The sequence below is a fragment of the Halichoerus grypus genome, chromosome 11, assembly GCF_964656455.1.
Source record: "Halichoerus grypus chromosome 11, mHalGry1.hap1.1, whole genome shotgun sequence".
Classification (NCBI taxonomy): domain Eukaryota; kingdom Metazoa; phylum Chordata; class Mammalia; order Carnivora; family Phocidae; genus Halichoerus; species Halichoerus grypus.
In genome coordinates, this window is record NC_135722.1 from 18,709,609 (window position 1) to 18,732,469 (window position 22,861).

The window sequence follows — 22,861 nt, forward strand, 5'->3', positions numbered from 1 at the left end:
TTACATCATCTTTTGTACTATGGACATGTAGGACACATGTTATATAATATTATTTACATTTGCCTTAGGGAAGATCAAATGTGCATCCCATTCATCTCTTATGTTTAAAAATCCCTAGCATAATGACGTGTATATAAAGATGCTCGGTGCATGTTTACTGAGTAATCCATTGAATAAAGATTATGTATAGGGCTCATGAAACCCTATCTAAGCATATTTTTTAAGCCAGATTAAGTAGAAATTATTTTTCATTTTTATTCTTTCACAGTGTCAAACATTCAGAAGTTTGTTTTAAGTGGATTTTTTTTTTTGCATTCATGCAACAGACATAATAGTTTGACTGCTTCTGTTCTCTACACAGAAATTTTCAAAGCATTTTAATAATAAATCCTGTGAAAGGTTTTGACCATAATGGTTTTTCAAAGCTCACGCACAAAGAAACTCAGTTAAGATTGGGCCATAAATAAGACCTCAGTGCTGAAGCAGGGGAAGGCCCTGTATATCTAAACCCATTAAATGAATCATTTATTTTGCTACTTGTCCGTCATGTTTTGAAGGTCACATAACAATGCTTATTTCTTATGGCCCATCAGCAAGCTGTAGAATCAGACGCTGAACCAAGTCCTTGAGTCAAATACTTGAGATGGGTAATTGTTTTTCCAGGACTAATACCTGCAGCAGGGAAAAGCAAATCCCATGCCCTGGTGGTGGGCGGGTGGCGGGGGAGCACAGTATGCTGCTAGGGCAAGAAAGGGATTTCTCCATATTGCATGCAGCCTCTGAGTAGTCATATTGAAATAGTTTTGGAATGTGCTCAGCTTTTTTGTCTCCCCCAGTCCATGACCAGGAAATTTTTACAGGCTGAGATGGGATAAAATTTTGAAAGGATGTGTCTATAAAACAGATGGATCTGGGTTTGAAACTCCATTTGGCCACTCACATACTTTCTATTACTAGACAAGTTACTTAACCTCTCTGGACCTCCTTTTCCTCCTGTAAATTGAGGCTAATGCTATCTATCTTAGAGGACTGCTGTGAATTAATGATTTAGTACATGGAAAGTGATTTCCACAGTGTCTGACACATTGTAGATGCTCAGTGTATGTTAATATTCATCATTGCCCTGTTCTTTCTTACAGCTGGAGTCACTTCTGGTTGGAATCCTCCCCAGAGCTATGCACAAGAGCCTCTGACAATTCCGGTAAGATCGCTCTTCATGTTGCTTTAGATTCTATTTATTCTTTCACGTTTTTGTTAAAGTTTAATATATTAAGTTATAACTTACATGCAATAAGGTGCAAAAGTCTTATGTGTATAGCTTAATGGATTTTAACATATATATATACCTGTGTAACTACCAGCCTGATCAAGCTAGAAAATATTTCCAGCACCCAGGAGGCTCCCTCATGCCTTTTTCTAGTCAAGTGCTCCAAGGACCAGCTGCATAATGCATAGCTCAAAGTCCAAAATGAAAATGTGGGGCCCCTTGTTGAAAAAATATTAAGAATTTCAAGACAGTGAGAACAGAGCATTAAACCAAGCATAGGACCTTTCCAAGTGCAGAGCCCTCATGCACCCATGAAGCCTGCCCTGATTACATTCCCCGCCACCAGGACACCTTCTGTCTCTATTCATGATGGTTGTGAACTTCATAAAATGGAATTATACAGTGCATACTCATTTGTGCCTGTTTTCTTTTAAATCCCTCAACATAATATCTGTGGGATTCATCCATGATTTTGTATGTTTTAGTAGTTTGTGTTTTTCTTGCTATGTGTATTCCATTGTAAATATATAATCACAATTCACTTATCTATTCTCCGGATGATGGATATTTCGGTTATTTCTAGCTTTTGGCTGTTAAAAATAAATCTGCTTATATATGTCTTTTGGTGGACATATGCACTCTTGGGCATATGCTTAGGAATGAATTTGATGAGTTACAGATAAAACAATCTAATAGGTACTTCATGTGAAATGATTATGCCTTCGGAAATGCAAAATTAAAACCACATGAGATCCCACTAAACATTCACTGGAATGACTAAAATGAAAAAAACTGAAAAGTCCATATCTTGATGAGGATGTGGAAGAATTGGAACACTCATGTATGCTGGGAGGAGTAGAAGTTGATTCAGTTTTTTGGAAACTTTTGGGTGGTGTTTGCCTAAGCTAAACATATACCTGACGTATGACCCAGCAGTTCTACTCCTGGATATATTTATTTTTTACAGTCTTGAAGTCACTTTGAAACTTATGAAATAAATTTCAACCTGATTCTTGCTTTATTAATATGCTACAGTGGCCATTTGCAGTAGAAGTCAGTCATACCTAAGTTGCTGGTCATGATAACTGGTGTTTTGTGTATCTGCTTAAAAGCTCCTACTGTATTCTGTTTTCCCTCTCATAGGCAAGAGATGGGTCAGGACAGAGGCGGCCTGGTGAGATAGCAACATGTCATGATGTCATGATTAAGAACCGTCTTTTATTTCCCTTTTCCTTATAGCTTATTAGTGGAGGAAAGCAGGAATAGGACACATAGGCACTTGGTGTTTTATGACGTGAATGTTAATGGGCATCCCTCTAGAGACATGAGTGCAAGCTGGCTTGCAAAATGTATTCAGAAAGTCCCTCATCACAAATGTGACATCGAAGTGGGCTCAGTCTCACCCACTTGCTTAGCCCATGAGTTTCTGAACTCCAGCCCACAGAATATGGCCTGGTGTCCTGAGGAAGTTTTAGAAAAGCCATATTCCCTGGTATTATGTCTTGGAGATTCTGATCCAGCAGATCTGGATTAAGACCCAGAGTCTGCATTTTTGAGATGTTCTTCTGGTGATTCGGCAGCCAATGCTGGCCAAGGCAGAGCCTATAACAACAGCCTTTAGAACTGAAGGCCTTTGCTAACCTCTGCCTATTCAGCTGGAGCACAGATACTTAGCTGCTCTCACCCACTTCCTTCCCAGGTGGCTGCACCAATTTCTTAATCTCTGTGAAAGTAAAAAATTAAAGCCCTAAGAATAGACTGATGTCACCAGTCATCTAACAAGAGTATAATCCATCTCCTTGGGCAGAACCTACTTGTTGGATGGATCCTTCTTGAGCTAATTCTCTTTTTTTTTTTTTTAAGATTTTTTTATTTATTCATTCGAGACACAGAGATACAGAGGGAGAGAGAGAACATGAGCAGGGGGAGAAGCAGAGGGAGGGGGAGAAGCAGGCTCCCCACTGAGCAGGGGGCCCAATGTGGGGCTCGATCCCAGGACCCTGGGATCATGACCTGAGCGGAAGGCAGACGCTTAACTATCTGAGCCACCCAGGTGCCCTCTTGAGCTAATTCTTAAGCTAATCACTTTGTCCTTGGCCCTTTCAGGTGTCTCTGACAGAGCCAGCTTCTGTAGCTAAGGCAGGTAACAATTCTGACCATCAATCGGACATTTACTCTGGCCTAGTCTCTTTGCACATATAGTATCTCATTTAATCCTTACGACAACTTTTGCAAGCTTGACACTACAATTATACTTATTTTATAAGTAAAAAAAACACAAAGACTTGGAACAGTGAGATGTAATTGCCTGATTAGTGTTCCAATAAATAGCTGGGAGGGCCGTAGCGCTATAAAACTTGCAGACTGCGGTGGGTGTTTGGGGGTTACTAAAGAGAAACCAGGGTTTGAACTCAAGTCTTCTTGATTTTCTAGATGATATTTAGTGTCTAGGCCCAGCCTCTATTGCCTCTCTGCCCCAAACACACTGTTTGTGGAACAACATACATTGCATTAGAACAAGGCTTTTGTCAAATTATAAATGTTTTTTTTTTTAAAGTCAATGACGTTAACACTCTAGTCAGGATTTCTTTTTTTTTTTTTTTTTTTTTTAAAGATTTTATTTATTTATTTGACAGAGAGAGACATAGTGAGAGCAGGAACACAAGCAGGGGGAGCAGGAGAGGGAGAAGCAGGCTTCCCGCGGAGCAGGGAGCCCAATATGGGGCTCGATCCCAGGACCCTGGGATCATGACCTGAGCCGAAGGCAGACGCTTAACGACTGAGCCACCCAGGCGCCCGTCATATTATAAATGTTTGACTTGGAGTTCTGGGACTCCAAGGAAAAAGGTCTTCACTCTCTGTTGTAGAGCTGATTTGTTTTCTATCAGGCATGCGGAAGTATAGGGATCAGGGGTTGTTTCATAATGAGGCCCCACTGCATGCTGTGCATAAATAGGATTGCTCTTCTTAGTTATGTTTTCCTGATGCCCACAGTAGTTTGACCTAAATGAATAGATAATTACTCAGGCTGTTGCAAACATTCCGATCCATTTGGTGATCCCTTTATTAAATGAAACAGGCCCTTTTATTCCTTTTCTGATACTGCCTGTTAATAGAATAATCTCAAAGCTATTAGCATTTAAAGAGGAATTAGACAAAGATGTCCAGAATTGTCCCTTCTCCTGGCTCTTGGTTGCTCATGGGACCCTTGCTTTAGCTAATTAGCCTGAAATGAATATTAAGTGCATTGATCTCTATCAAATGCATCCTGGAAGGAAAGCTTTTGTGAAAGTCATTTCACTTGCAGACTTAGGTTGCCCATACCTAAGTATCTAAACCCAAAACAATAGGCACTGGGAACATTCCAGAATTCAAACAAAACAAAACAAAAGATGCGCAGAAGATGGCACAAGAAGGGCTTTTATACCTCTTGCAATGCCCTTGTTTAAGTCCTAAAGCCACATGGTTTAGCTTTATTTTCATGGGAACCAACTGGAGAAAAGATATAACATCTCTTTCCATTTACTTTTTCACCCCCAGGAAAGCTTGTAAGACCTTTGCCTCATAGCATGGCATAGAGAGTACGTGTTCTGCTCTGGGAACACACAGGCCTGGGGTCACATCCTGGCTAAGACTTACATGAGCTGTGGGACCTTGGGCAGATAATCTCCTTAAGTCCAAATTTGTACACCACTAATATGAATAAAAATCTTTAACATATTTCTTATGTGATAGGGTTGTGAAATGGATATCGTAAAATTTATTCAACAAATATCAGTTATTAATAATAAAGACTGGGATAAGAGCCCTGGGACATGGCATCAAAAAGCAGAAAAATTCTAACTCTTAGCAGTTAATTGTTAAAATTAGCAGAGGAAAGAAGAGAGTTGTGTTTTCTTCTTTTTTGAGGGACATTGTGATGTGGCATTGTAGTAGGGGAAAAAACACCCTGAAATTTGGTGACAATAAAGACCTAAATATGAACCCATGTTCTGTTTCTGATCTAAGGCATACTGCTTTAAGCTCTTTGATCTGTAAAATGGAGATGGTTACCTTTACCTCTGAGTGCTACTTTGTCTGGATTTAACGAGAAATGTTTTTCAAACACCTAGCACACTAATTGTGCTCAGTATTCTGTGGTTCTGTTTTCCTTTTTACTTTTCTGGGAAATGTATTAACTCCTCCCATTAATATGAACGTTCCTCCCATTGCTAGAGCTGGAGAGAGGAGGGTAGAGTTGGAACAGTGAGGTGCAAGCAGATTGGCAGCTGAGTGTGCGGGAGAGCTGCTGGGAAGCCATCAGTGGGGGGGATGCAAAAGTGGGATGCTGTTTAACCACCTTGCAAATCACCCCGAGACCCAACTGAAATAACTCCTCAATACTTCAGGAAGCCTAACCTGATTTTCAAAGAAGAAACCCAACACACATACACTCGAAAATGTGCGTGCTAATTTTCAAGCCGTTTCCTATTTCTTGCCATGTCACCTTGATTTCATAGAGCAAGACTGTGTGAATTGGGTTCTGCTCCCTAGCTCACTCCTGTGCCTTTGCTGCAAAAGGAAGAGTTGGTAGGAGAGTAAGGGAGAGAGCAGAACAACATCTGTGCTTCTGAGGATGGGAAAGTCTCTTTTCTCATCAACAGTGACAAATCCAGGGCCTGCACCTACAGACCATGTCTCTGAGCATCCATCCAGGCAAAGCCACGTGGGGTGGGGGCAGGGCCCCCTCTTAGACCCAACTTGGATTCCTCTGCTTCCTCTGTCTTCTCAATTCTCTACCTATTGCTTAGAGCACCACAGGATTCAGAGCCCTCCTGCTGGAGCTGCAGGGCCGGCTGCAGATCCCCTTTAATTCTTCCCATCATTTGAGTCACACATGCCTCCGTCACAATAAGGCACCTGCACGCATTGCCCTTGTCACCATGACAACCAGCACTGGAGGGGGATGAGGTAGGCAGCGCAGAAGGAGGTTCACGTTCCTGCTCTCCTGAGGGTGGTGCTGGTGACATACAGTCCTTCCCATAGCCAGTGTGATGCTGTCTGGTGGCCTTTCACCTCCACTCTGGGGCCAAGGGAGAGGTGGGGGCGGGGCTGAAAGCTGAATTCCAGAAGCAACTCAGGTGTTAGAAGGAGATGTTCCCAGGCTCCAGGGAATAGAGAGCACCTTTTTTCTCCTGTCAGTACTGTCTGAGCTACAGTCTTTTAACACATGAGGTGCTTTCCTCATGAGCAGGAAGAAAAGAGGAAAAAAAAAAAAAGGAATTTAGTCAATTATTTATCGGGGCTTCCTGACGCTTAACAAGCCACTTGTCTCATAGGCCGCCACCTCCCACCACCACCGTCAAATGAACTGGTCTCAGCAAGTAAAGCAGAGTGAAAAATACTGAATCTCTGGAATAACAGGGACAGGTGTGAGTCCCACCTTTGCACCTTATAGTTATGTGTGCTGTATCAACTGCTGACCTCTCTGAGGCTCTCAAATTGAGCAATGGCTGATCAACAGATCCATTATTGATTCATTGTGAGGGTGAAAAGACTGTGATAGGGCGCCTGGGTGGCTCAGTTGGTCAAGCGACTGCCTTCGGCTCAGGTCATGATCCTGGAGTCCCTGGATCGAGTCCCGCATCGGGCTCCCTGCTCAGCAGGGGGTCTGCTTCTCCCTCTGACCCTCCCCCCTCTCATGTACTCGCTCTCTCTCATTCTCTCTCTCTCAAATAAATAAATAAAATCTTTAAAAAAAAAAAAAGAAAAGACTGTGATAAATGTCATATGCCAGCACATCTGTGACCTGAAAGACAAATAATTGTGGCTTTTCCTATATTACCGTGGACATAGAGGTGTCAATAGGTTAAGATTACGGTTTTGAACTTCTTTTTTGGAAATAGTGGGAATTAATAGAAAGTATTTCCCCAGGATCTTGAAACAGCCAGTGTTTGAATACTCCGTTCAAAAACAGGCATTTTTGAAGTGTGCTCCTGGGACCTGTGGCATCAGCATCACCTGGGGGCTTGTTAGAGATGCAAATTCTTTGGCACCACTCCCAGATCTGCAGGAGCAGAATTCTGGAGGTGGGACTCAGCAATCTGTGTTTTAACAAGCTCCTGTTTAAGTTGGAGAACCAGTTGCTCTAGCAGAAGTAGAGAGCACTTGACGCAGAGCTTCTTGGGGACAAAGGGGGCACCTTGCCTATTTTTAGGTTTCTGGTGCTTAGTAGAATGACTGACACTGTATGCTCTCTGCGAATGTTTGCTGGGTGAATGGATCGCCTGCTGTACTGTTGGTGTGGGTCCAGCATCGACCCACCATGACTTTGTTTTCTTTGTTTTCTGTCCCCCATGCAACCATGAGCAGTAGGAGAAACTTGCCGCCCACCTACAGTCTTTCTTGATATTCCCATTCTAGAGTCAAAGACATAGGGAACGCTATTAAATACAGCTAAACAGGAAACTTTCCCTCTGACTTGACCTCTCAGAGCTTTTACTTTTTAATAAGCTTCCGTGCTGTGGCTTTCCAGAAGGATGTGGGCACTGGCTCAGGCATCATGCTGCCTCCAACACTCCTTAGTCATGTGATGGGCAAATTTAAGACTTCTCAGCCTCAGTTTTTTTTTTTTTTTAAATCATTATATATTTTTCATATTCATAGCACTTGCTTTGGTATACAGATTATAAAAATTTAATGAAAATATGCTAACTAATAATAAACATTCGGGCGCCTGGGTGGCTCAGTCGTTAAGCGTCTGCCTTCAGCTCAGGTCATGATCCCAGGGTCCTGGGATCGAGCCCGCATCGGGCTCCCTCTTCCGCGGGAAGCCTGCTTCTCCCTCTCCCTCTTGTGTTCCCTCTCTTGCTGTCTGTCAAATAAATAAAATCTTTAAAAAAAAAAAAATAATAATAATAAACATTCAACAACTGGATTCTCTCATTATTATATAAAGTAAATATTGAAAGAGAGGACTTGAGGTTTTATATTTTTAAAAAAACTGCCCAAGTTTGAGTGGCATACTCCCTGAACCTGGGATGAAAAGACAGGTTCTTCCTCGATCTATTTACTTTTCAGTAGAGGAGCAGTGTGGTGAGGCAGCGTTTGGGGAATAGATAGACCTGATATAGAGGAGGGTCTCACTAAGTATGAGCTCTTGTTAGTTTTATTAGTATGTGGAAACTAACTTTTTGGGAAATCTTAGTTTTCCTGGTTGCTCGTGGCTGGTTCTCCAGCAACTGCAGTGAGAGTGTTGATTATTTTGGGAAGGGGCAAGCGCAGCTTAGAACCCAGACCTGAACTTCCGGTTCTAGTTTCTAAGTTCACAAGGAGACTGAACAAGGGCTTTTGGTGTGGATAAAAATAAAAACAAAAACTGGCAAACTGGCTTTGGTGAGAGAGAAAGGGATTTTTCTGGGAACACCCATAGCTGGGTTTACATGTTAATCACCAAGGGTAAAAGAAAACGGTATAAAGATGTTATGAAAAGGAGGCAATAAGAAGAATAGAGAGGGGAAAGGAGGGAGGGAGGAAGGGGAAGGAGAGGGAAAAACATAGAAGAGGGAGAAAAGAAACAGCATGAGAGAATGATGCTGGGAATTCTGAAAACATTGGGTAAGCACTCCATTCTCTGAGCCTAGACAGAAGATTATTGGAAGACTCAGAAACACTGCATGTGGCACCATGAGAAAATAGAGTAGGAGTGTCCAAGGGAGGTCCTTAAGTGGATGGACTTGAGGTTAGCCCCATATTGTCCCCCACATCGTAGCCAGATTTGGAGAGAGAAGTCAAGATTTTCTTGTTGCCTTTGGGAATAGAGAAGTGCTCAGGACACTAAAGAGATCAGGACAGCCATGTGTGTGAGGCAGCGGCAGACCCATCATCATCGTCATCATCATTCCAAGTGTTAGCACACGAGTCATAGAATATACATGTCACTGTCTCTACCATTACTTACACATGGCATGTTTGACTGAACTTTGTGGGAGGTAAGAGGAGACCCTCTGTCACATGGAAAGGCTTCTATACATGAGTTTTTCCCAAATAGGAAGAAATTCTGAATGCTGGGGAGTCCAAGTATGACAAGACACTACTCATTTCTGTATGTCCGTTTCCTACAAGAGTGCTGATGTTCGGTCAGTATGGCTGAACGAATGCGTGAATGTGTTAGAAGGGCCGTGGTGAGGCCACTCCTTTGAGATGGCAATATCAGGCATGGCTTCCTAGAAGATCCAGCACCTCACTACTCCATCCCTGCGCCTGGAGTGATCCTTTTAACATAAAAGTCAGATAACATAGCTCCGCTGCCCCAAACTCTTCATTGGCCTCAATGAAGAGTTTTTTTAGAGTGAAAACCAGAACCCTAACAGTGACCTCAGGGCACTGCTGACCTGTCTGACCTCTGGTCCTACTGTTTTCCTCCTCCTCCACTCTGCTTCAGATTCGCTAGCTGTTTTATGGTTCTGTTACCAAGTAAGCTTTTGTCTTAAGGCCTTTGCACTGGTTGTCCTCTTGGCTTAACTGTTCTTCTGCCAAACACCTGCAATTCTAATATATTATATTATTTGTGTGTTTTTATGCTTTTTCTTTATTTTCTGTTTCCTTCTGGAGTGAATGCTTCACAAAGGCAGGGATTATTTTGCCTGTTTTGTTTAAAAAAGTTTTTGGGGTACCTGGGTGGCTCAGTGGGTTGAGCGACTGCCTTCAGCTCAGGTCATGATCCCAGGGTCCCAGGATCGAGTCCCGCATCGGGCTCCCTGCGCAGCGGGGAGTCTGCTTCTCCCTCTGACCCTCCCCCATCTCGTGCTCTCTCTTTCTCTTATTCTCTCTCTCAAATAAATAAATAAAATCTTTAAAAAAAAAGTTTTTGGTTCACTAGAATAATACCTGGCACATAGTAGACAATCAGTAAATATATGCACAATGAATGAATGAATGAATGAGTGAATGGAAGGTGGATAGGATAACCACTTAACAGATCTCTTTTAGGCATCTTTTGAAATGGTTGTAGTAATTAGCTCATACAGGACTGTGCATACTTTTTAAATGAATTCTTCATTGCAGAGAGGTAACTCAGAACGTATTTTGACCTATTCTTCCTAAAGAAAAGATGAAATTCCCTTTACGGAAAAACAGTCTTCTATTTACTGCCATAGTTCTTCACTGGAGGAATTTCTGATTTGAGTTCACATTCACTTCTCAAAGATGTTGCAGCTCTCATGGGGATTCAGGGAAAGATTTACCCATAAAAGCCATCTAGTAAAGAAATTTCCCAATGAAATGCTCACTGGAGACCAAAGTCTCCGAGATCTCATTAAATTGTTATGCACACAATATGCTTCTTCACTGTCTGGGTCACTTTGCTGTTAAGGTACATCATGAAGGGACGGTGATAAATCTCATAGATTTTTCCTCTGTCTCACCTGGTTTCAAGTCAGAAAGATTGTCCTCCACCCAACGCGGATCCAAACGCGCTGAGAGGCAACAATGAAATGTTCAAAAGAAACTACAGTGGCTTTGCTCACATGGAGTCTTTCTGAGATGTGAACACTGAGGACCTTGGGTCCTTGGGATACTTTTGTTGCTAAAGAAACTGAATTCCTTTCAAGTGTGGTGACATTGAAAAGAGGAACAATGTTGGGGAGCCATTGTTATGTCTTCCTAGAGCAAATGTGCACAGCTTTCAAGTTAAAACTGGACATTTGAAAATCTAAAAGCTGTCTCCATGGACTTTTATATTAGAAGCTCTCTATAATATGTGGATCAGTGGGATCCTTTGGAATCTATGTTCATTTTGCCCACATGCAATAGGCCAGACCCCACTGGGAATAAAAAAAAAAAGGAGTAAACTGCTCATTCATTTGGTGGAACTGGGTGGGAGTGAGGAGGGGGAAATTAACTCTTTCAGGAAACTGAGTATAGAGGCAGACATAGGTGTGAGATAGGAGATGCAGAAGAGAAGAACGGTTGTTTATAATATGTCAGCTATTCAGAGATTTTATTTCTATAAAACAGTGAAACACTTGATGTAATTTTTCAGTGCTTCTCTTCAAATGTAGATATGGACATAGTTTAATTTTATGAAGGCATTTCTCTTGCAATAACCTTGTGTACTTCAAAATTCATAGTACCTGAAAGAAAATAGGAAAAAAAATTGCCTTAAAAATATGTTGTGTTGGTAAGATCCAAAATGGAATAGTTTTATCAGATACATTCTTGACAGGCTTTTGGTTTTTATTTTTAATTTAGACATTCTGATATTAAAAAGACGTACTGGATAATACTTTTGCCACCTAAAAATGGTTGCTGCCAACAGATGAAAACCTAAAACAAAACAAAACTATTATTTGTTGAACATTTATTAGAGACCAGAAACTTTGTTAAGTGATACTTTATTTCACTGACTCTTCATAGCTTTGAGAAATGATGATCTCCATCTTACATAAGAGGAAACTGGCACTCAGAGAGTATAAATTACTTTTCCAAGGTCTCACAGCTTTCAAGGGAGGAAGATCCACAAACTCAACTGTTCTACTGACTTCTAAACCTATGGTCCTCAATGTCTACTTACACACCCTCTACAATGAAAAAAATAATTCTATTTTCTGCCCATAAACCCTGGCTCATCCAATTTTTTCCCCATTTTAATTGGGAAAATAACATAATATTAAAAATTAAGAAGCATTCCTCATTCCAGTTGTTTAAAATAATTAAAGGATATTATGTTTACACAAAAATTTAGGCAGATATATTTTTGCATCATTGTAGTCAGCATGAACATAGAATTTCATACTTTGATCTTTTAATTTTATGTCATATACACTTGACATGATGTCGAAATTTTAAAACTGTTTAAAAATATTTGTGTAACATTCCTATGAGTGGACACACCATAATGTTGGACATTTTAGTTATTTCTCATCTTTAGGTATTATAGTTAATATTGCAGTCAACATCTTAACTAAAAGGGGAAAAAAGCTAAATGAATGGTTTCTCCAGAATAATTTGAGAATGGGATTACTGAAATATCTTTATTTCTGTTGATGTGCATTTATATATGGATTTTCAAAATGATAGACCCACATTGCATTTGTACCCCAAATTCCTTGAGATTATAAATTTTACCACATCTTCACTATCTTTGGCAAATGTGATTTATTTTAAAAGTTCACCTGTGCAATAGCCATGAAATATGATCTTATTGTTTTAAATTGCATTAATTTGATTATTTATAAGATAGAACATTCCCCCATATATTCATTTAGAGTGTTCATTTTCCCTTCTTATCATGCAAATGAGTGGTATTGCTTAAATACATTATTTATCATTTTTCATATTCACAAAGAATATATACATATATCTTAATCTAAGTAAATATATAGTGTGTATATATCTGTTGAAATATAAGTATGTATGTATATTTCACTTTAGTTAGATGAAATCATTGTAAGACACATAAAATATCAAATGATTCCTTTCTCTGAGAGGATATCAGAAAGTCTAGTATATCTTTATCATGTACCACTGAGAACTTAAATTATTTACTTTAATGAGATAATCCATATTACCTTTCCTCGACTCTTAAGCTTCCAGTAACTCAATGAAATAGTCATCCCAGTCTGATTAAGGAATTGTCATAAGAATCCCATCATTTGCAGGCTGGTGACCCTGCTGGAGCTGAAGGATGTGGCCCAGGAGTGCAGATGACAGATGCCAGGATCTGAGCCCCAGTGGTGCCTGCACTCTGTGCCATGCTTGGGCCCCTGAGAAGGGGCAGTGGGAGGAAGCCCAGGATTTTAGTGCAGGCTTCTGACCCAACGCACAAGGATAAGCTCTGAGTGTCACGTGCAGCCGCTGCCATCTAGAGACCCACTACTTCAGTTGTAGGCATTTTTTGGTCTCGTAAATTTTCATGAAACTGTGGCTATAGAAAGGGTTTAAAACTGTACAACTTATCCTTGAAGTAAAAACAATAGGGTCTGTCTACTTGTTAGAAGTGTTTCACCCATAGATGTAAGTTTGGATGACTCCAGAGGGTAAAGGGCTTACACCAAGACAGAGAAAACTTCTTTCCTATTGCTTGGTAAGCACAGTCACGTTGGGCCATATTTCAGAGGCTCTTTGACCTGCAAATGGACAATAAAAGGCCAGGATGTTGGGTAAAAATAATGAGAGCATGTGGCTCTTATTCTTCCTTTTTTCCATCCTGGTTAAAAACGCTCTCTGACATTAATCAGGAACAGAACACCTACACAGCACTAGACATTCCCAAAAGTTTAGATGGTGTGAGAAGCGACATCATTTATTTTAAAAAGATAAGTTTATCTTATCATTCACTCACCAGTCAGGGAGTAGGTGTGCAACATGGTACAACAGAAAATTTAAACTTCAGCGTTTTGACTTCTACGTTCTCTGCCAGTTACTTAGCAGTGTCCCTGGGCTAGAGAGATGGCATATCTGAGACGAAGTTTCTTATTTCTGAAATGAGAGACTGGACTAGCTTCCCAAGTTTTCTTCCTGCTGTCACATTTGTGATTCTTGAGTAACATATGCATCAAGCCTCTGCTTCTGGCACAAGCCCTTCTGGCTTAGGAGGAAAGTATGAATGAAATGTAAGATATATTCCCTGCTGTGCCGGAAGTTTTAATCTTGCGATCTCCCACAAACATAGCTGGCAAGTGACGAAGCATGCACCCAAAGAAGTGGTGCATACAAAGTAATGCTCTGAGGGTGTCTCGATGATCGATGAGACAGTGTCAACCATGTGGAGGGTGGAGAGGTAACATATCCTGGCCTGGGAGCTCTGCAGACCTGGGTTCCCAGTTCTGTGACAGCACCTATTTCCTATACTGTGTGGTTTAAGCGATTGGACTTCTAGGATTTAGTCTGCTTATCCATCCCCATCAAATGGGATGGTAATAATTTTCTTGAATAGTTTATTGTTCAAAGAGTTAGAGATGGAATGTGTAGTGTGTCCCCTGATATGCTGCAGACATGTAAACAATGGCAGACAAGATATGGAGAAGGGAGGAGATACAGGAAGTGGAGAAATGTGAGCAGTACAGACAAAGGCTTTGGGTTGAGTCTTAGAGTATTTTTGTTGCTGTTGTACTTTCAGTCGAATAAAGAAAGTTGCAAAATATGGTATACATGTATGTCATTTACATCATGGAGCTTCATGTTTTAGTGGGATGAACCGCCCCCCCCCCAAAAAAAGGAGTAGAAATATGTTATTACTGTGATGTGTGCTTTTAATGTCTGGTGTACATTGAGAATTTATACAAGGTGACCTGATTTAATCTGATGTGTTAGAAAGATGCTTCTCTAAAGAAGTGACCTCTGTGCTGAAATCTGAAGGATGTTAAATAGGAACTGATGAAGTGAGGGGAGCTACACACATAAAGCCCTGACATGGGAAGAAGGATGGCCCATCTGGTTAATAGAAGTAGAGCAAGGAATTAGGCAAGAGTGGTGCCATAGGGTCCAGTGGGTGGAAAATCACTAAGGGAAAACATCAGGGTTGAGGGGGGATCCTTGCTGAACAGATCTGACGGGATTCTTGCTTAAGGCAGTCCACGGTGATCAAATATCAGCTGGGGGATGATGAACGATCAGCAATTCAGTCAGATATTGGGGTGGAGATGGGCTTGGGGGGGCGGGAATCCTCGCTAAACTAAGACTTAGCAAGACTCTTGCTACAATGGACATCACAGTCTAGGCTTAGAGGACTTAGAGGAACCTGACTAGAGTCTAGAAAAGGAGACAGTCTTTATCAGATGTAATTGCAATTTATTTTCAATTAATATATCTGATCAGATAAGAAAAACTGAATAACGTTTTTCTAAAAGTATAGATTACTTTTGTACATCAAGTCATAACATCTTCTAAAATATTTTTTCTATTATTCATATACTATGCTAAGTTAAAAATAATCAATATCTATAAAGAAGTTTCCTTAAAGTATAGGGATTTTTTTAAAAGATTTTATTTATTTATTTGTCAGAGAGAGAGCGCATAAGCAGGGGGAGTGGCAGGCAGAGGGAGAAGCAGGCTCCCCGCTGAGCAGGGAGCCCAATGCAGGACTTGATCCCAGGACCCTGGGATCATGACCTGAGCCGAAGGCAGCCGCTTAACTGACTGAGCCACCCAGGCACCCCAAAGTGTAGGGATTTTTTATTTGTGCTAAACCTTTAAGGATAATGATGTCACCACCTTTACAGGTCTTAGTCTTGCAATAGGTATTGTCACAGGTGCTCTTTCCTTTAATGGGTGTTGGGTCATGTGACTTCCTTTCAGCCAATACATAATAATAAGACAGCATTATTGATATGGAACTAGGGATGGGACAGTGGACAAAAGAAATATCCTTTGTTCTCTAATGGAGCTCTTTCTTTTCTTCTTTAAATCACTACCAAAAGCCTGTAGTTCTGACTGTAAAGTCCTGGATCTATCTTGGCACTCTAAAATTTATATTTATATTGCCCTTCATAGGTTTATTCTTATATTCATATGTGATCTTCATGACAGTTCTCTATGAAATAGGGGCAAAAGAAGATAATGACTAAGAACTTGAATTTTGTGGGATACCTGGGTGATGCAGTCAGTTAAATGTCTAACTCTGGGTTTTGGTTCAGGTTGTGATCTCAGGGTGGTGGAATTGAGCCCCATGTCAGGCTCCGCACTCAGCGTAGAGTCTGCTTGGGACTCTCTCTCTCCCTCTGCCGCCAACTATCTCCCTCTCTCTCTCTCAAATAAATAAATAAATATTTATTTTTAAAAAAAACAACAAAACACAGCAACTAGAGTTTTGTAGCCAGACCAACTGGGGTTCAAATCCTGGCTCTGCTATTCATTAGCACTTTTTTGATAAGTACTTGGATCATTTTATGTGAGAAGTGTTATTTTCATTTGCGGAGGAGAAAATTGAAGCTCAGAGAGGCATAGATGTTTTTCCAAGGGCATATACCTAGCTCTAAAATGTAAGGCACTGCTGCTTGCTTAAGGTTAGCAACTTTCTCTTCTATAATAATTAAAAAAATGTTTCGTATTTTCGTGACTCTGAAATTCTACAAACCTCTTGAGGTGGACCAATTTCTGGGCCCCTAAATACTTTGCCTTATTAAAAAGCAACAAAGTCTCCTGTGGAAAGAGTTGCCTGGCCAGGGAAAACATTTTTTCTTGTTTCTTAATGGAAAATCAAGCCTGCTGATTAAAACAGAGTAATAGTTTCGAAAGCTTCCTCTTGACGGAGCATTTGCTTTCTCATTTCCTAATGAATCACTCCCTAAAGAAACTCATTATATTTCAAGGCACAAGACTCTCTGGAGACCTCCCCACCTCCACCATTCACTTACTAAAATGTTCATCATTTAGAAACCCATAAGCCTTGCCAAATTCACTGAGTCCTACTTTGCTTATCGATAACTCTTTGTTCTAAGTTATGATCAAAAGCAGCTTTGCCCTCAGATAAACAGGAAAGGAAACCTTCTTTTACAGAAAAGGAACATTTTGCTGATGAGATGAAAAGATGTGATTATTAATACTTTATGTTATTGTTTTATTATTATTAACATATTATAATTACAGTTTAGTTAAGAGTCTTGGCTCATTGGGGGTGTACACATAAAACAGTCTTATTGTTTCTATTGAGAATTCCCAATAATGCTCAATTGATCCCTCTTTCCCACAGAGGAGCAGGTGACTTTCATGATATCTAATTTCATAACATTTTAGTCTTTTTTTACGTTTTTCAAATAATTTTATTTTAGTTCTTAAGGTTCAGACCTTTTAATTATACAACTTCAAATCCATATCCAAAAGAAAGCTCTCCTATTCCTTTCCTACTCTGCACCAGCTCCCCAACATGCTGTTGCACCGAAACAACTCGAGTAAGCTGGTGGGGTTGAGGTATGGGGGTCCCTCCCTTCATGATGGGAACCTCTTAGGGAATTGGGTGAGAGGAAAGGGTGGGGAGAATATGTAATTTCGGTTTTTTTTTCCTGGACAGCTTTGGACTACTTTCCTGCCTTGTTGATTCTGAGGTTGATGTGGACTCCTGGTGGGTTTTAAAAAAGATTTTATTTATTTATTTATTTTAGAGAGAGAGAGAGACAGAGGGTGTGTCAGAGGGGGTGGGGTGAGAGAGACAAGCAGACTCCACACTGAGCATGGAGCCTGCCTCAGGGCTCAATTTCACAACCCTAAGATTATGACCTGAGCCAAAATGAAGAGTTGGACTTTTAACCGACTGAGCCACCCAGGTGCCCTAGACTGCTGGTGGTTTTAATAGCCTTCATGCTGATGGGGGCACAAATCCAAGCAGTCCCACTGGATACTGAGGCTCAGCGCCTGAATCACACTGAGGGTGTCACATCATCTTCCTTTGCTGTGCGTATTTCCTCGTACTACTTCTAAAAGACTGGGGCCCAATCTCACCTACTCACTGTGGTCTCACCTGTGATATCTGCAGACTCTACTAGGATCCATCCTCTACACCTGTCCATCCCGCCATGCCATTCCTCCTCAAGTCTTTGCCCTGCTCTGGAAGCATTGGGCGGGTGAGTCTGACCAGTAGCCGAGATATCTGCCACTCTCCCCTTGCATTAGTTTCCTAGGGCTACCATAACAAAGTACCACAAATTGCTTGACTTAAAGCAACAGAAATTTATTCTCTCACAGTTCTTAATTAAGGCTAGAAGTCCAAAATCAAGGTGTTGCCAGGGCCACACTCCCTCTGGGACTCTGAATAGAATCCTTCTCTGCCTTGACCTAACCTCTGATGGTAGCCATTTCTCCCTGGCATGCTTTGTCTTGCATCACTCCAATCTCTGCCTCCACGGTCACCTGGCATTCTCCCTGTCCCCACAACATCTTCTTACAAGGACTTACTGGATTTTGGCAGCCTACTTCAGTATAATCTTATCAAACTTAACTAATTGCATCTATTATTTTTACCTCCAGATAAGATCACATTCTGAGGTACTCAGGGTTAGGACTTCAAAATATCTTTTTTGAGGACATGATTAAACCCATAACACTCCTCTTTCCAGGCAAATTTGACAAATGATTCCCTTGGCTTTGAGAATCAGAACTAGTCACATGATTTCTTTCTGCCCCAACTGGAATGTAAAGAAACGAGGTAGAATTTCTCCATGAATATTGCATTATTCAAAACCAATAAACTTCTCTCCCCTCCCATTCTTTTTAAAGCCATCTTGGGGTAAGGGGAGGGGATAACTAGGTCTGCTGAAGTGTTGCTTCTCTGCAAGACATGAGCAGAAATGGTTGGCCCCAGAGCTAGCAGGTCTGAACTTAGAATGTTGTAAACTTATCACCTTTATCCTTACGTATGAGCTTTTGTTGTCAACCTGGGTAAACAACAAAAAAATTATATGTAGTATCTCACATCATCTTATTATATTAATAATACTGATGATGATGATGATGTTCACAAATTTTTTTTGTGTGTAGTTATGCCAGGTACTGCCCCATACACTGATATTTAATTTTTGTATACACATTTACATATACTGTCATAGTACACTTTTTTGACTAGGATACTTGCTTTTTTATTTTCTTAATTTTTAATTTAATTTAATTTTTTAAAAAGATTTTATTTATTTATTTGACAGAGAGAGATAGCAAGAGCAGGAACACAAACAGGGAGAGTGGGAGAGGGAGAAGCAGGCTTCCCGCTGAGCAGGGAGCCTGATGTGCGGTTCAATCCCAGGACCCTGGGATCATGACTTGAGCCAAAGGCAGATGCTTAACGACTGAGCCACCCAGGTGCCCCCTTAATTTTTAATTTTAAATGAATGTTCGCCTTACAGAAAAGTCACAAAAATATAGTTTCCACCTGTTCCTTATCTCACTTCCCTTAATATTAATGTTATGTGATTTTAGTACAATCATCAAGATCAAGAAATCAACCCTGTACAACACTTTTAACTAAATTATAAAATTTATATGTATTTCACCAGTTTTTCCACTGGTATCCTTTTTCTATTCCAGAGTCTTATCTAGGATCCCAAATTGAATTGAATTTTTTATTTTTTCTTAACCTCTTATAGTTTGTAATATTTGTTAGTCTTTCCTTGGTTTTTACAACCTTAACACTTTTTGAGGAATATTGGTCAGTTGTTTTATCAAATGTCCCTCAATCTGGGTTTTTCTTTTTCATTTTCTCCTGACTGGGCAGGCTGCAGATAGGCATTTTTGGCAAAAATACTGCTGAAATGCTTCTCTATCCTTCTTGGTGCTTGCTGTCATGGGGTTCATGATGTTGTTATGGGTTGTTACTGGTGATACTGAGCTTAGTCACTTCATAAAGGTGGTTCTGGTAGGTTTCTCCATTGTAAGGTTAGTATCTCTTCTCTTTATAGGAAGAAATACCCCAAGGGAGATACTTTGAGGCTATGCTCATCCAGTTTCTCTTCAAACTTGTATCTACTAATTTTAGTATCCTTCATGGATCTTGTCTGCAGCGATTATTACTGTGGTGTGATGTTTATTTTCTACCTCCCTCTTTCCTTTACATGTATTAATTGGAATTCAACTGTGCTGCTTCTCTTCCCATTTATTTAGTTATTTATTAATAACTAAAAAACTAATATCAGTATAGGCTCAGGAAAAATAGTTATTTTTAACTTATGAATTATAATTCAGTATTGTCATGATTTGTTGTAGTTCACATCATTTCTCCTCTGACATTTTTTTTTTAAAGATTTTATTTATTTATTTGACAGAGAGAGACACAGCGCGAGAGAGAATACAAGCAGGGGGAGTGGGAGAGGGAGAAGCAGGCTCCCGGCTGAGCAGGGAGCCAGACGTGGGGCTCGATCCCAGGACCCTGGGATCATGACCTGAGCCGAAGGCAGACGCTTAACGACTGAGCCACCCAGGTGCCCCTCTTCTCTGATATTAATGCATGTGCGTATGTGATTTAGTAAATATATATATATTTCCTAACTGTTTCCATTGAGAGGGCCTAGATTCAATGTAACCCCAGTACCAAAGAGTATATCTAGCTCCTAACTCTTGGTTTCTAAACACAATTTTCCAATACAAGGAATTAAGAACCTTTGGAGGAGTAGTAGTTAATAGTAGAAAATACAAGATAAGTCTGAGTAGGAAGTGTCAAAAAAAAGTTTGGGGCTTATTGAAAGAACACACAAACCAACCCCATAGGAGCTCCCAATGGCCACATTTAATTTTTTAACTAAATTCTAAGGCAGACTTAATTATCTCCTTTATATAGTTGAGGACTGATGTACGGAAATATCAAGTAACTTTTTTAGGTCACACAATTAATAAGCAGCAGAAAAAACACTAACATGGAAGAATTTTTGTTGTTGTTTTTACCCCAAGGCCCGTCCTTTTAACCAACCTACAGCACTTTCTCTCCCAAGCAGACTTAAATCAGTGCCAATTAGCCTTGATACGGTGTGTTGGTAATTTTCCTCTCAGGACAAAGAACAACTTTTGCCTCCATTGACAAGGCTGAATTTTAAATTAATTGTCCAGGTCAGTTTGTAGAGAATTCCAATAAGTTCAACGCTGGTTTTAGAATAGAAATATGTATAGCATACTCAGATTTTTCTATAAAATTGAAGCCACACTCCTGATTGGTGACCACAGATTTGAAGCAGATTCTTTCTTTAGTTTTGATTTCATCTTCAAAATTATTTCCTGTAGCTGTGATAGTTAAAGAAAAGATGAGCATGACATAATATCTTTGGTTTCCCCTTTTTTTAAAATTGCAAATTGTCTTTATATATTTTATTTTAAATCTGGTATCAGTGTAATTCTGTTGCCTTGTTTCTCCTCCTCCTCCTTTCCTCCTTCTGAGTCATGAGGATTTTTTTTTCTACTTTTAAAAATCTAACAGTTTAATAGTTTACATTTCAGAATTGATCATTCTGAGTCATTTTTACCCATACAGTAAACCATTTTTAATGAGTAGATACAGGTCTTGTTTTATTTTCAGAAATTTTTCTTGGGTTATAATTTTAACCATTAGTTCTGTTTTATTGTTCTGACATTTGTCCTTATGTCATCAGTTATATGTATTTTGGACTTCCTTTGCTTGTCATTTATTTCAGTCACTTTCTCTCTGACCAGTTTTACATGTTTATTTAATGTTCATTCTTGGTTGGTTGTCTGGTTTGCTTAAATTTTCCAAATTAAATATTTTTCATTATTTAAATCAACTTTATTTTTTTTTTTACAAGTTTCAGTGTATAGAGAAATGGAAAACATTGTACAGAGATCTCATATACTGCAATCCAGTTTTCCCCATGGCTAGTATCTTACATTAGTATGGCATATGTATTATAATTAATGATCAATACTGACAGACACATTATGATTAACTCACATTTGTACTTCATTCAGATTTCCTTAGTTTTTGCCTAATATCCTTTTCCCATTCCAGGATCCTAGACAAGATACTACATTACATTTAGTTGTCACGTCTCCTAGGCATATCTGGACTACGAGAGTTTCTCATGTTTTTATTGTTTTTGATAATGATAGTTTTGTAGTTCAGGTGTTTTGTAGAATGACACTCTGTTTTTTTTTTTCTTTCAAGGCAAGACTGGGGTTGTGAGTTTTTTGAGGAGAAAGACCATGGATATAAAATGCCATTTTCATGAAATCATTTTCAGGGTGCATATAGTAAACATGTTTTCTCAGTTGATATTGACCTTGAGCACTGAGATAGTGTTTGTCAGATTTGTCTACCATGAAGCTGTTCTTTTCCCCCCCATTCATACTGTAGTCTCTAGAAGGAAGTCACTATGCTTCCCACACTTAAGTTTGGCATTTGATTCCAGTCCTGGAGGACAGATTAAGTCCACAAATTATTTGGAATTCTAATGCACACATTCATCTCTTCCATTTATTTAATTATTCCATTATTTATTTATATCAGTATGAGCTCATGGATATTTATTTAATACTCTGGGTATAGTCCATTGCTTCTTTATACTATTGCTTATAGTACATTGCTTCTTTATGTTGTTGCTCAAGTTTTTTTAGCTTTGGCCATTGGGAGCTCTTTCATTTGGCTCCTGTGTGCCTCTGACACACCACCGTTAAATTGTTTTGGGGGGGGTGGATTTTCTAAATCACTTACTTACAGACACTACCGCATGCTCCAGACTCATGTATTTTTACCCCAGTCCTTGGACCAATCACTTCTCCAAGTAGCTCTGGTCCCTTTTATTGGAGAACAATGTTAGAAGCCAAAATCAGGGTGCTAGGTGTCCTTGTTGCTCCTGGAGTGTCATTGACTCTAGGCCATCTCAACTGACAAAAGGAATATATATGTATATATACACATATCTATAAACATTTTTATGTAACCTTCTATCTTCACTATATTAAGCTACACATGAGTTCTTACTGATGTTTCTTGCTCTCATCAATTATCAGCAGGCTCCCCTTGCATATGAGTACTCTTACGTCCAAGAAATCTGGATTTCACCATCTGCCATCCATTTACTTAATTGTTCAATTCTAGTATACATGCACAGCACTGTGAAGATTGCCAATCCATACCCCATGGGAAACAACTTTGCCAGCCAGAACATAGTGCTTATGTACAGTGACAGG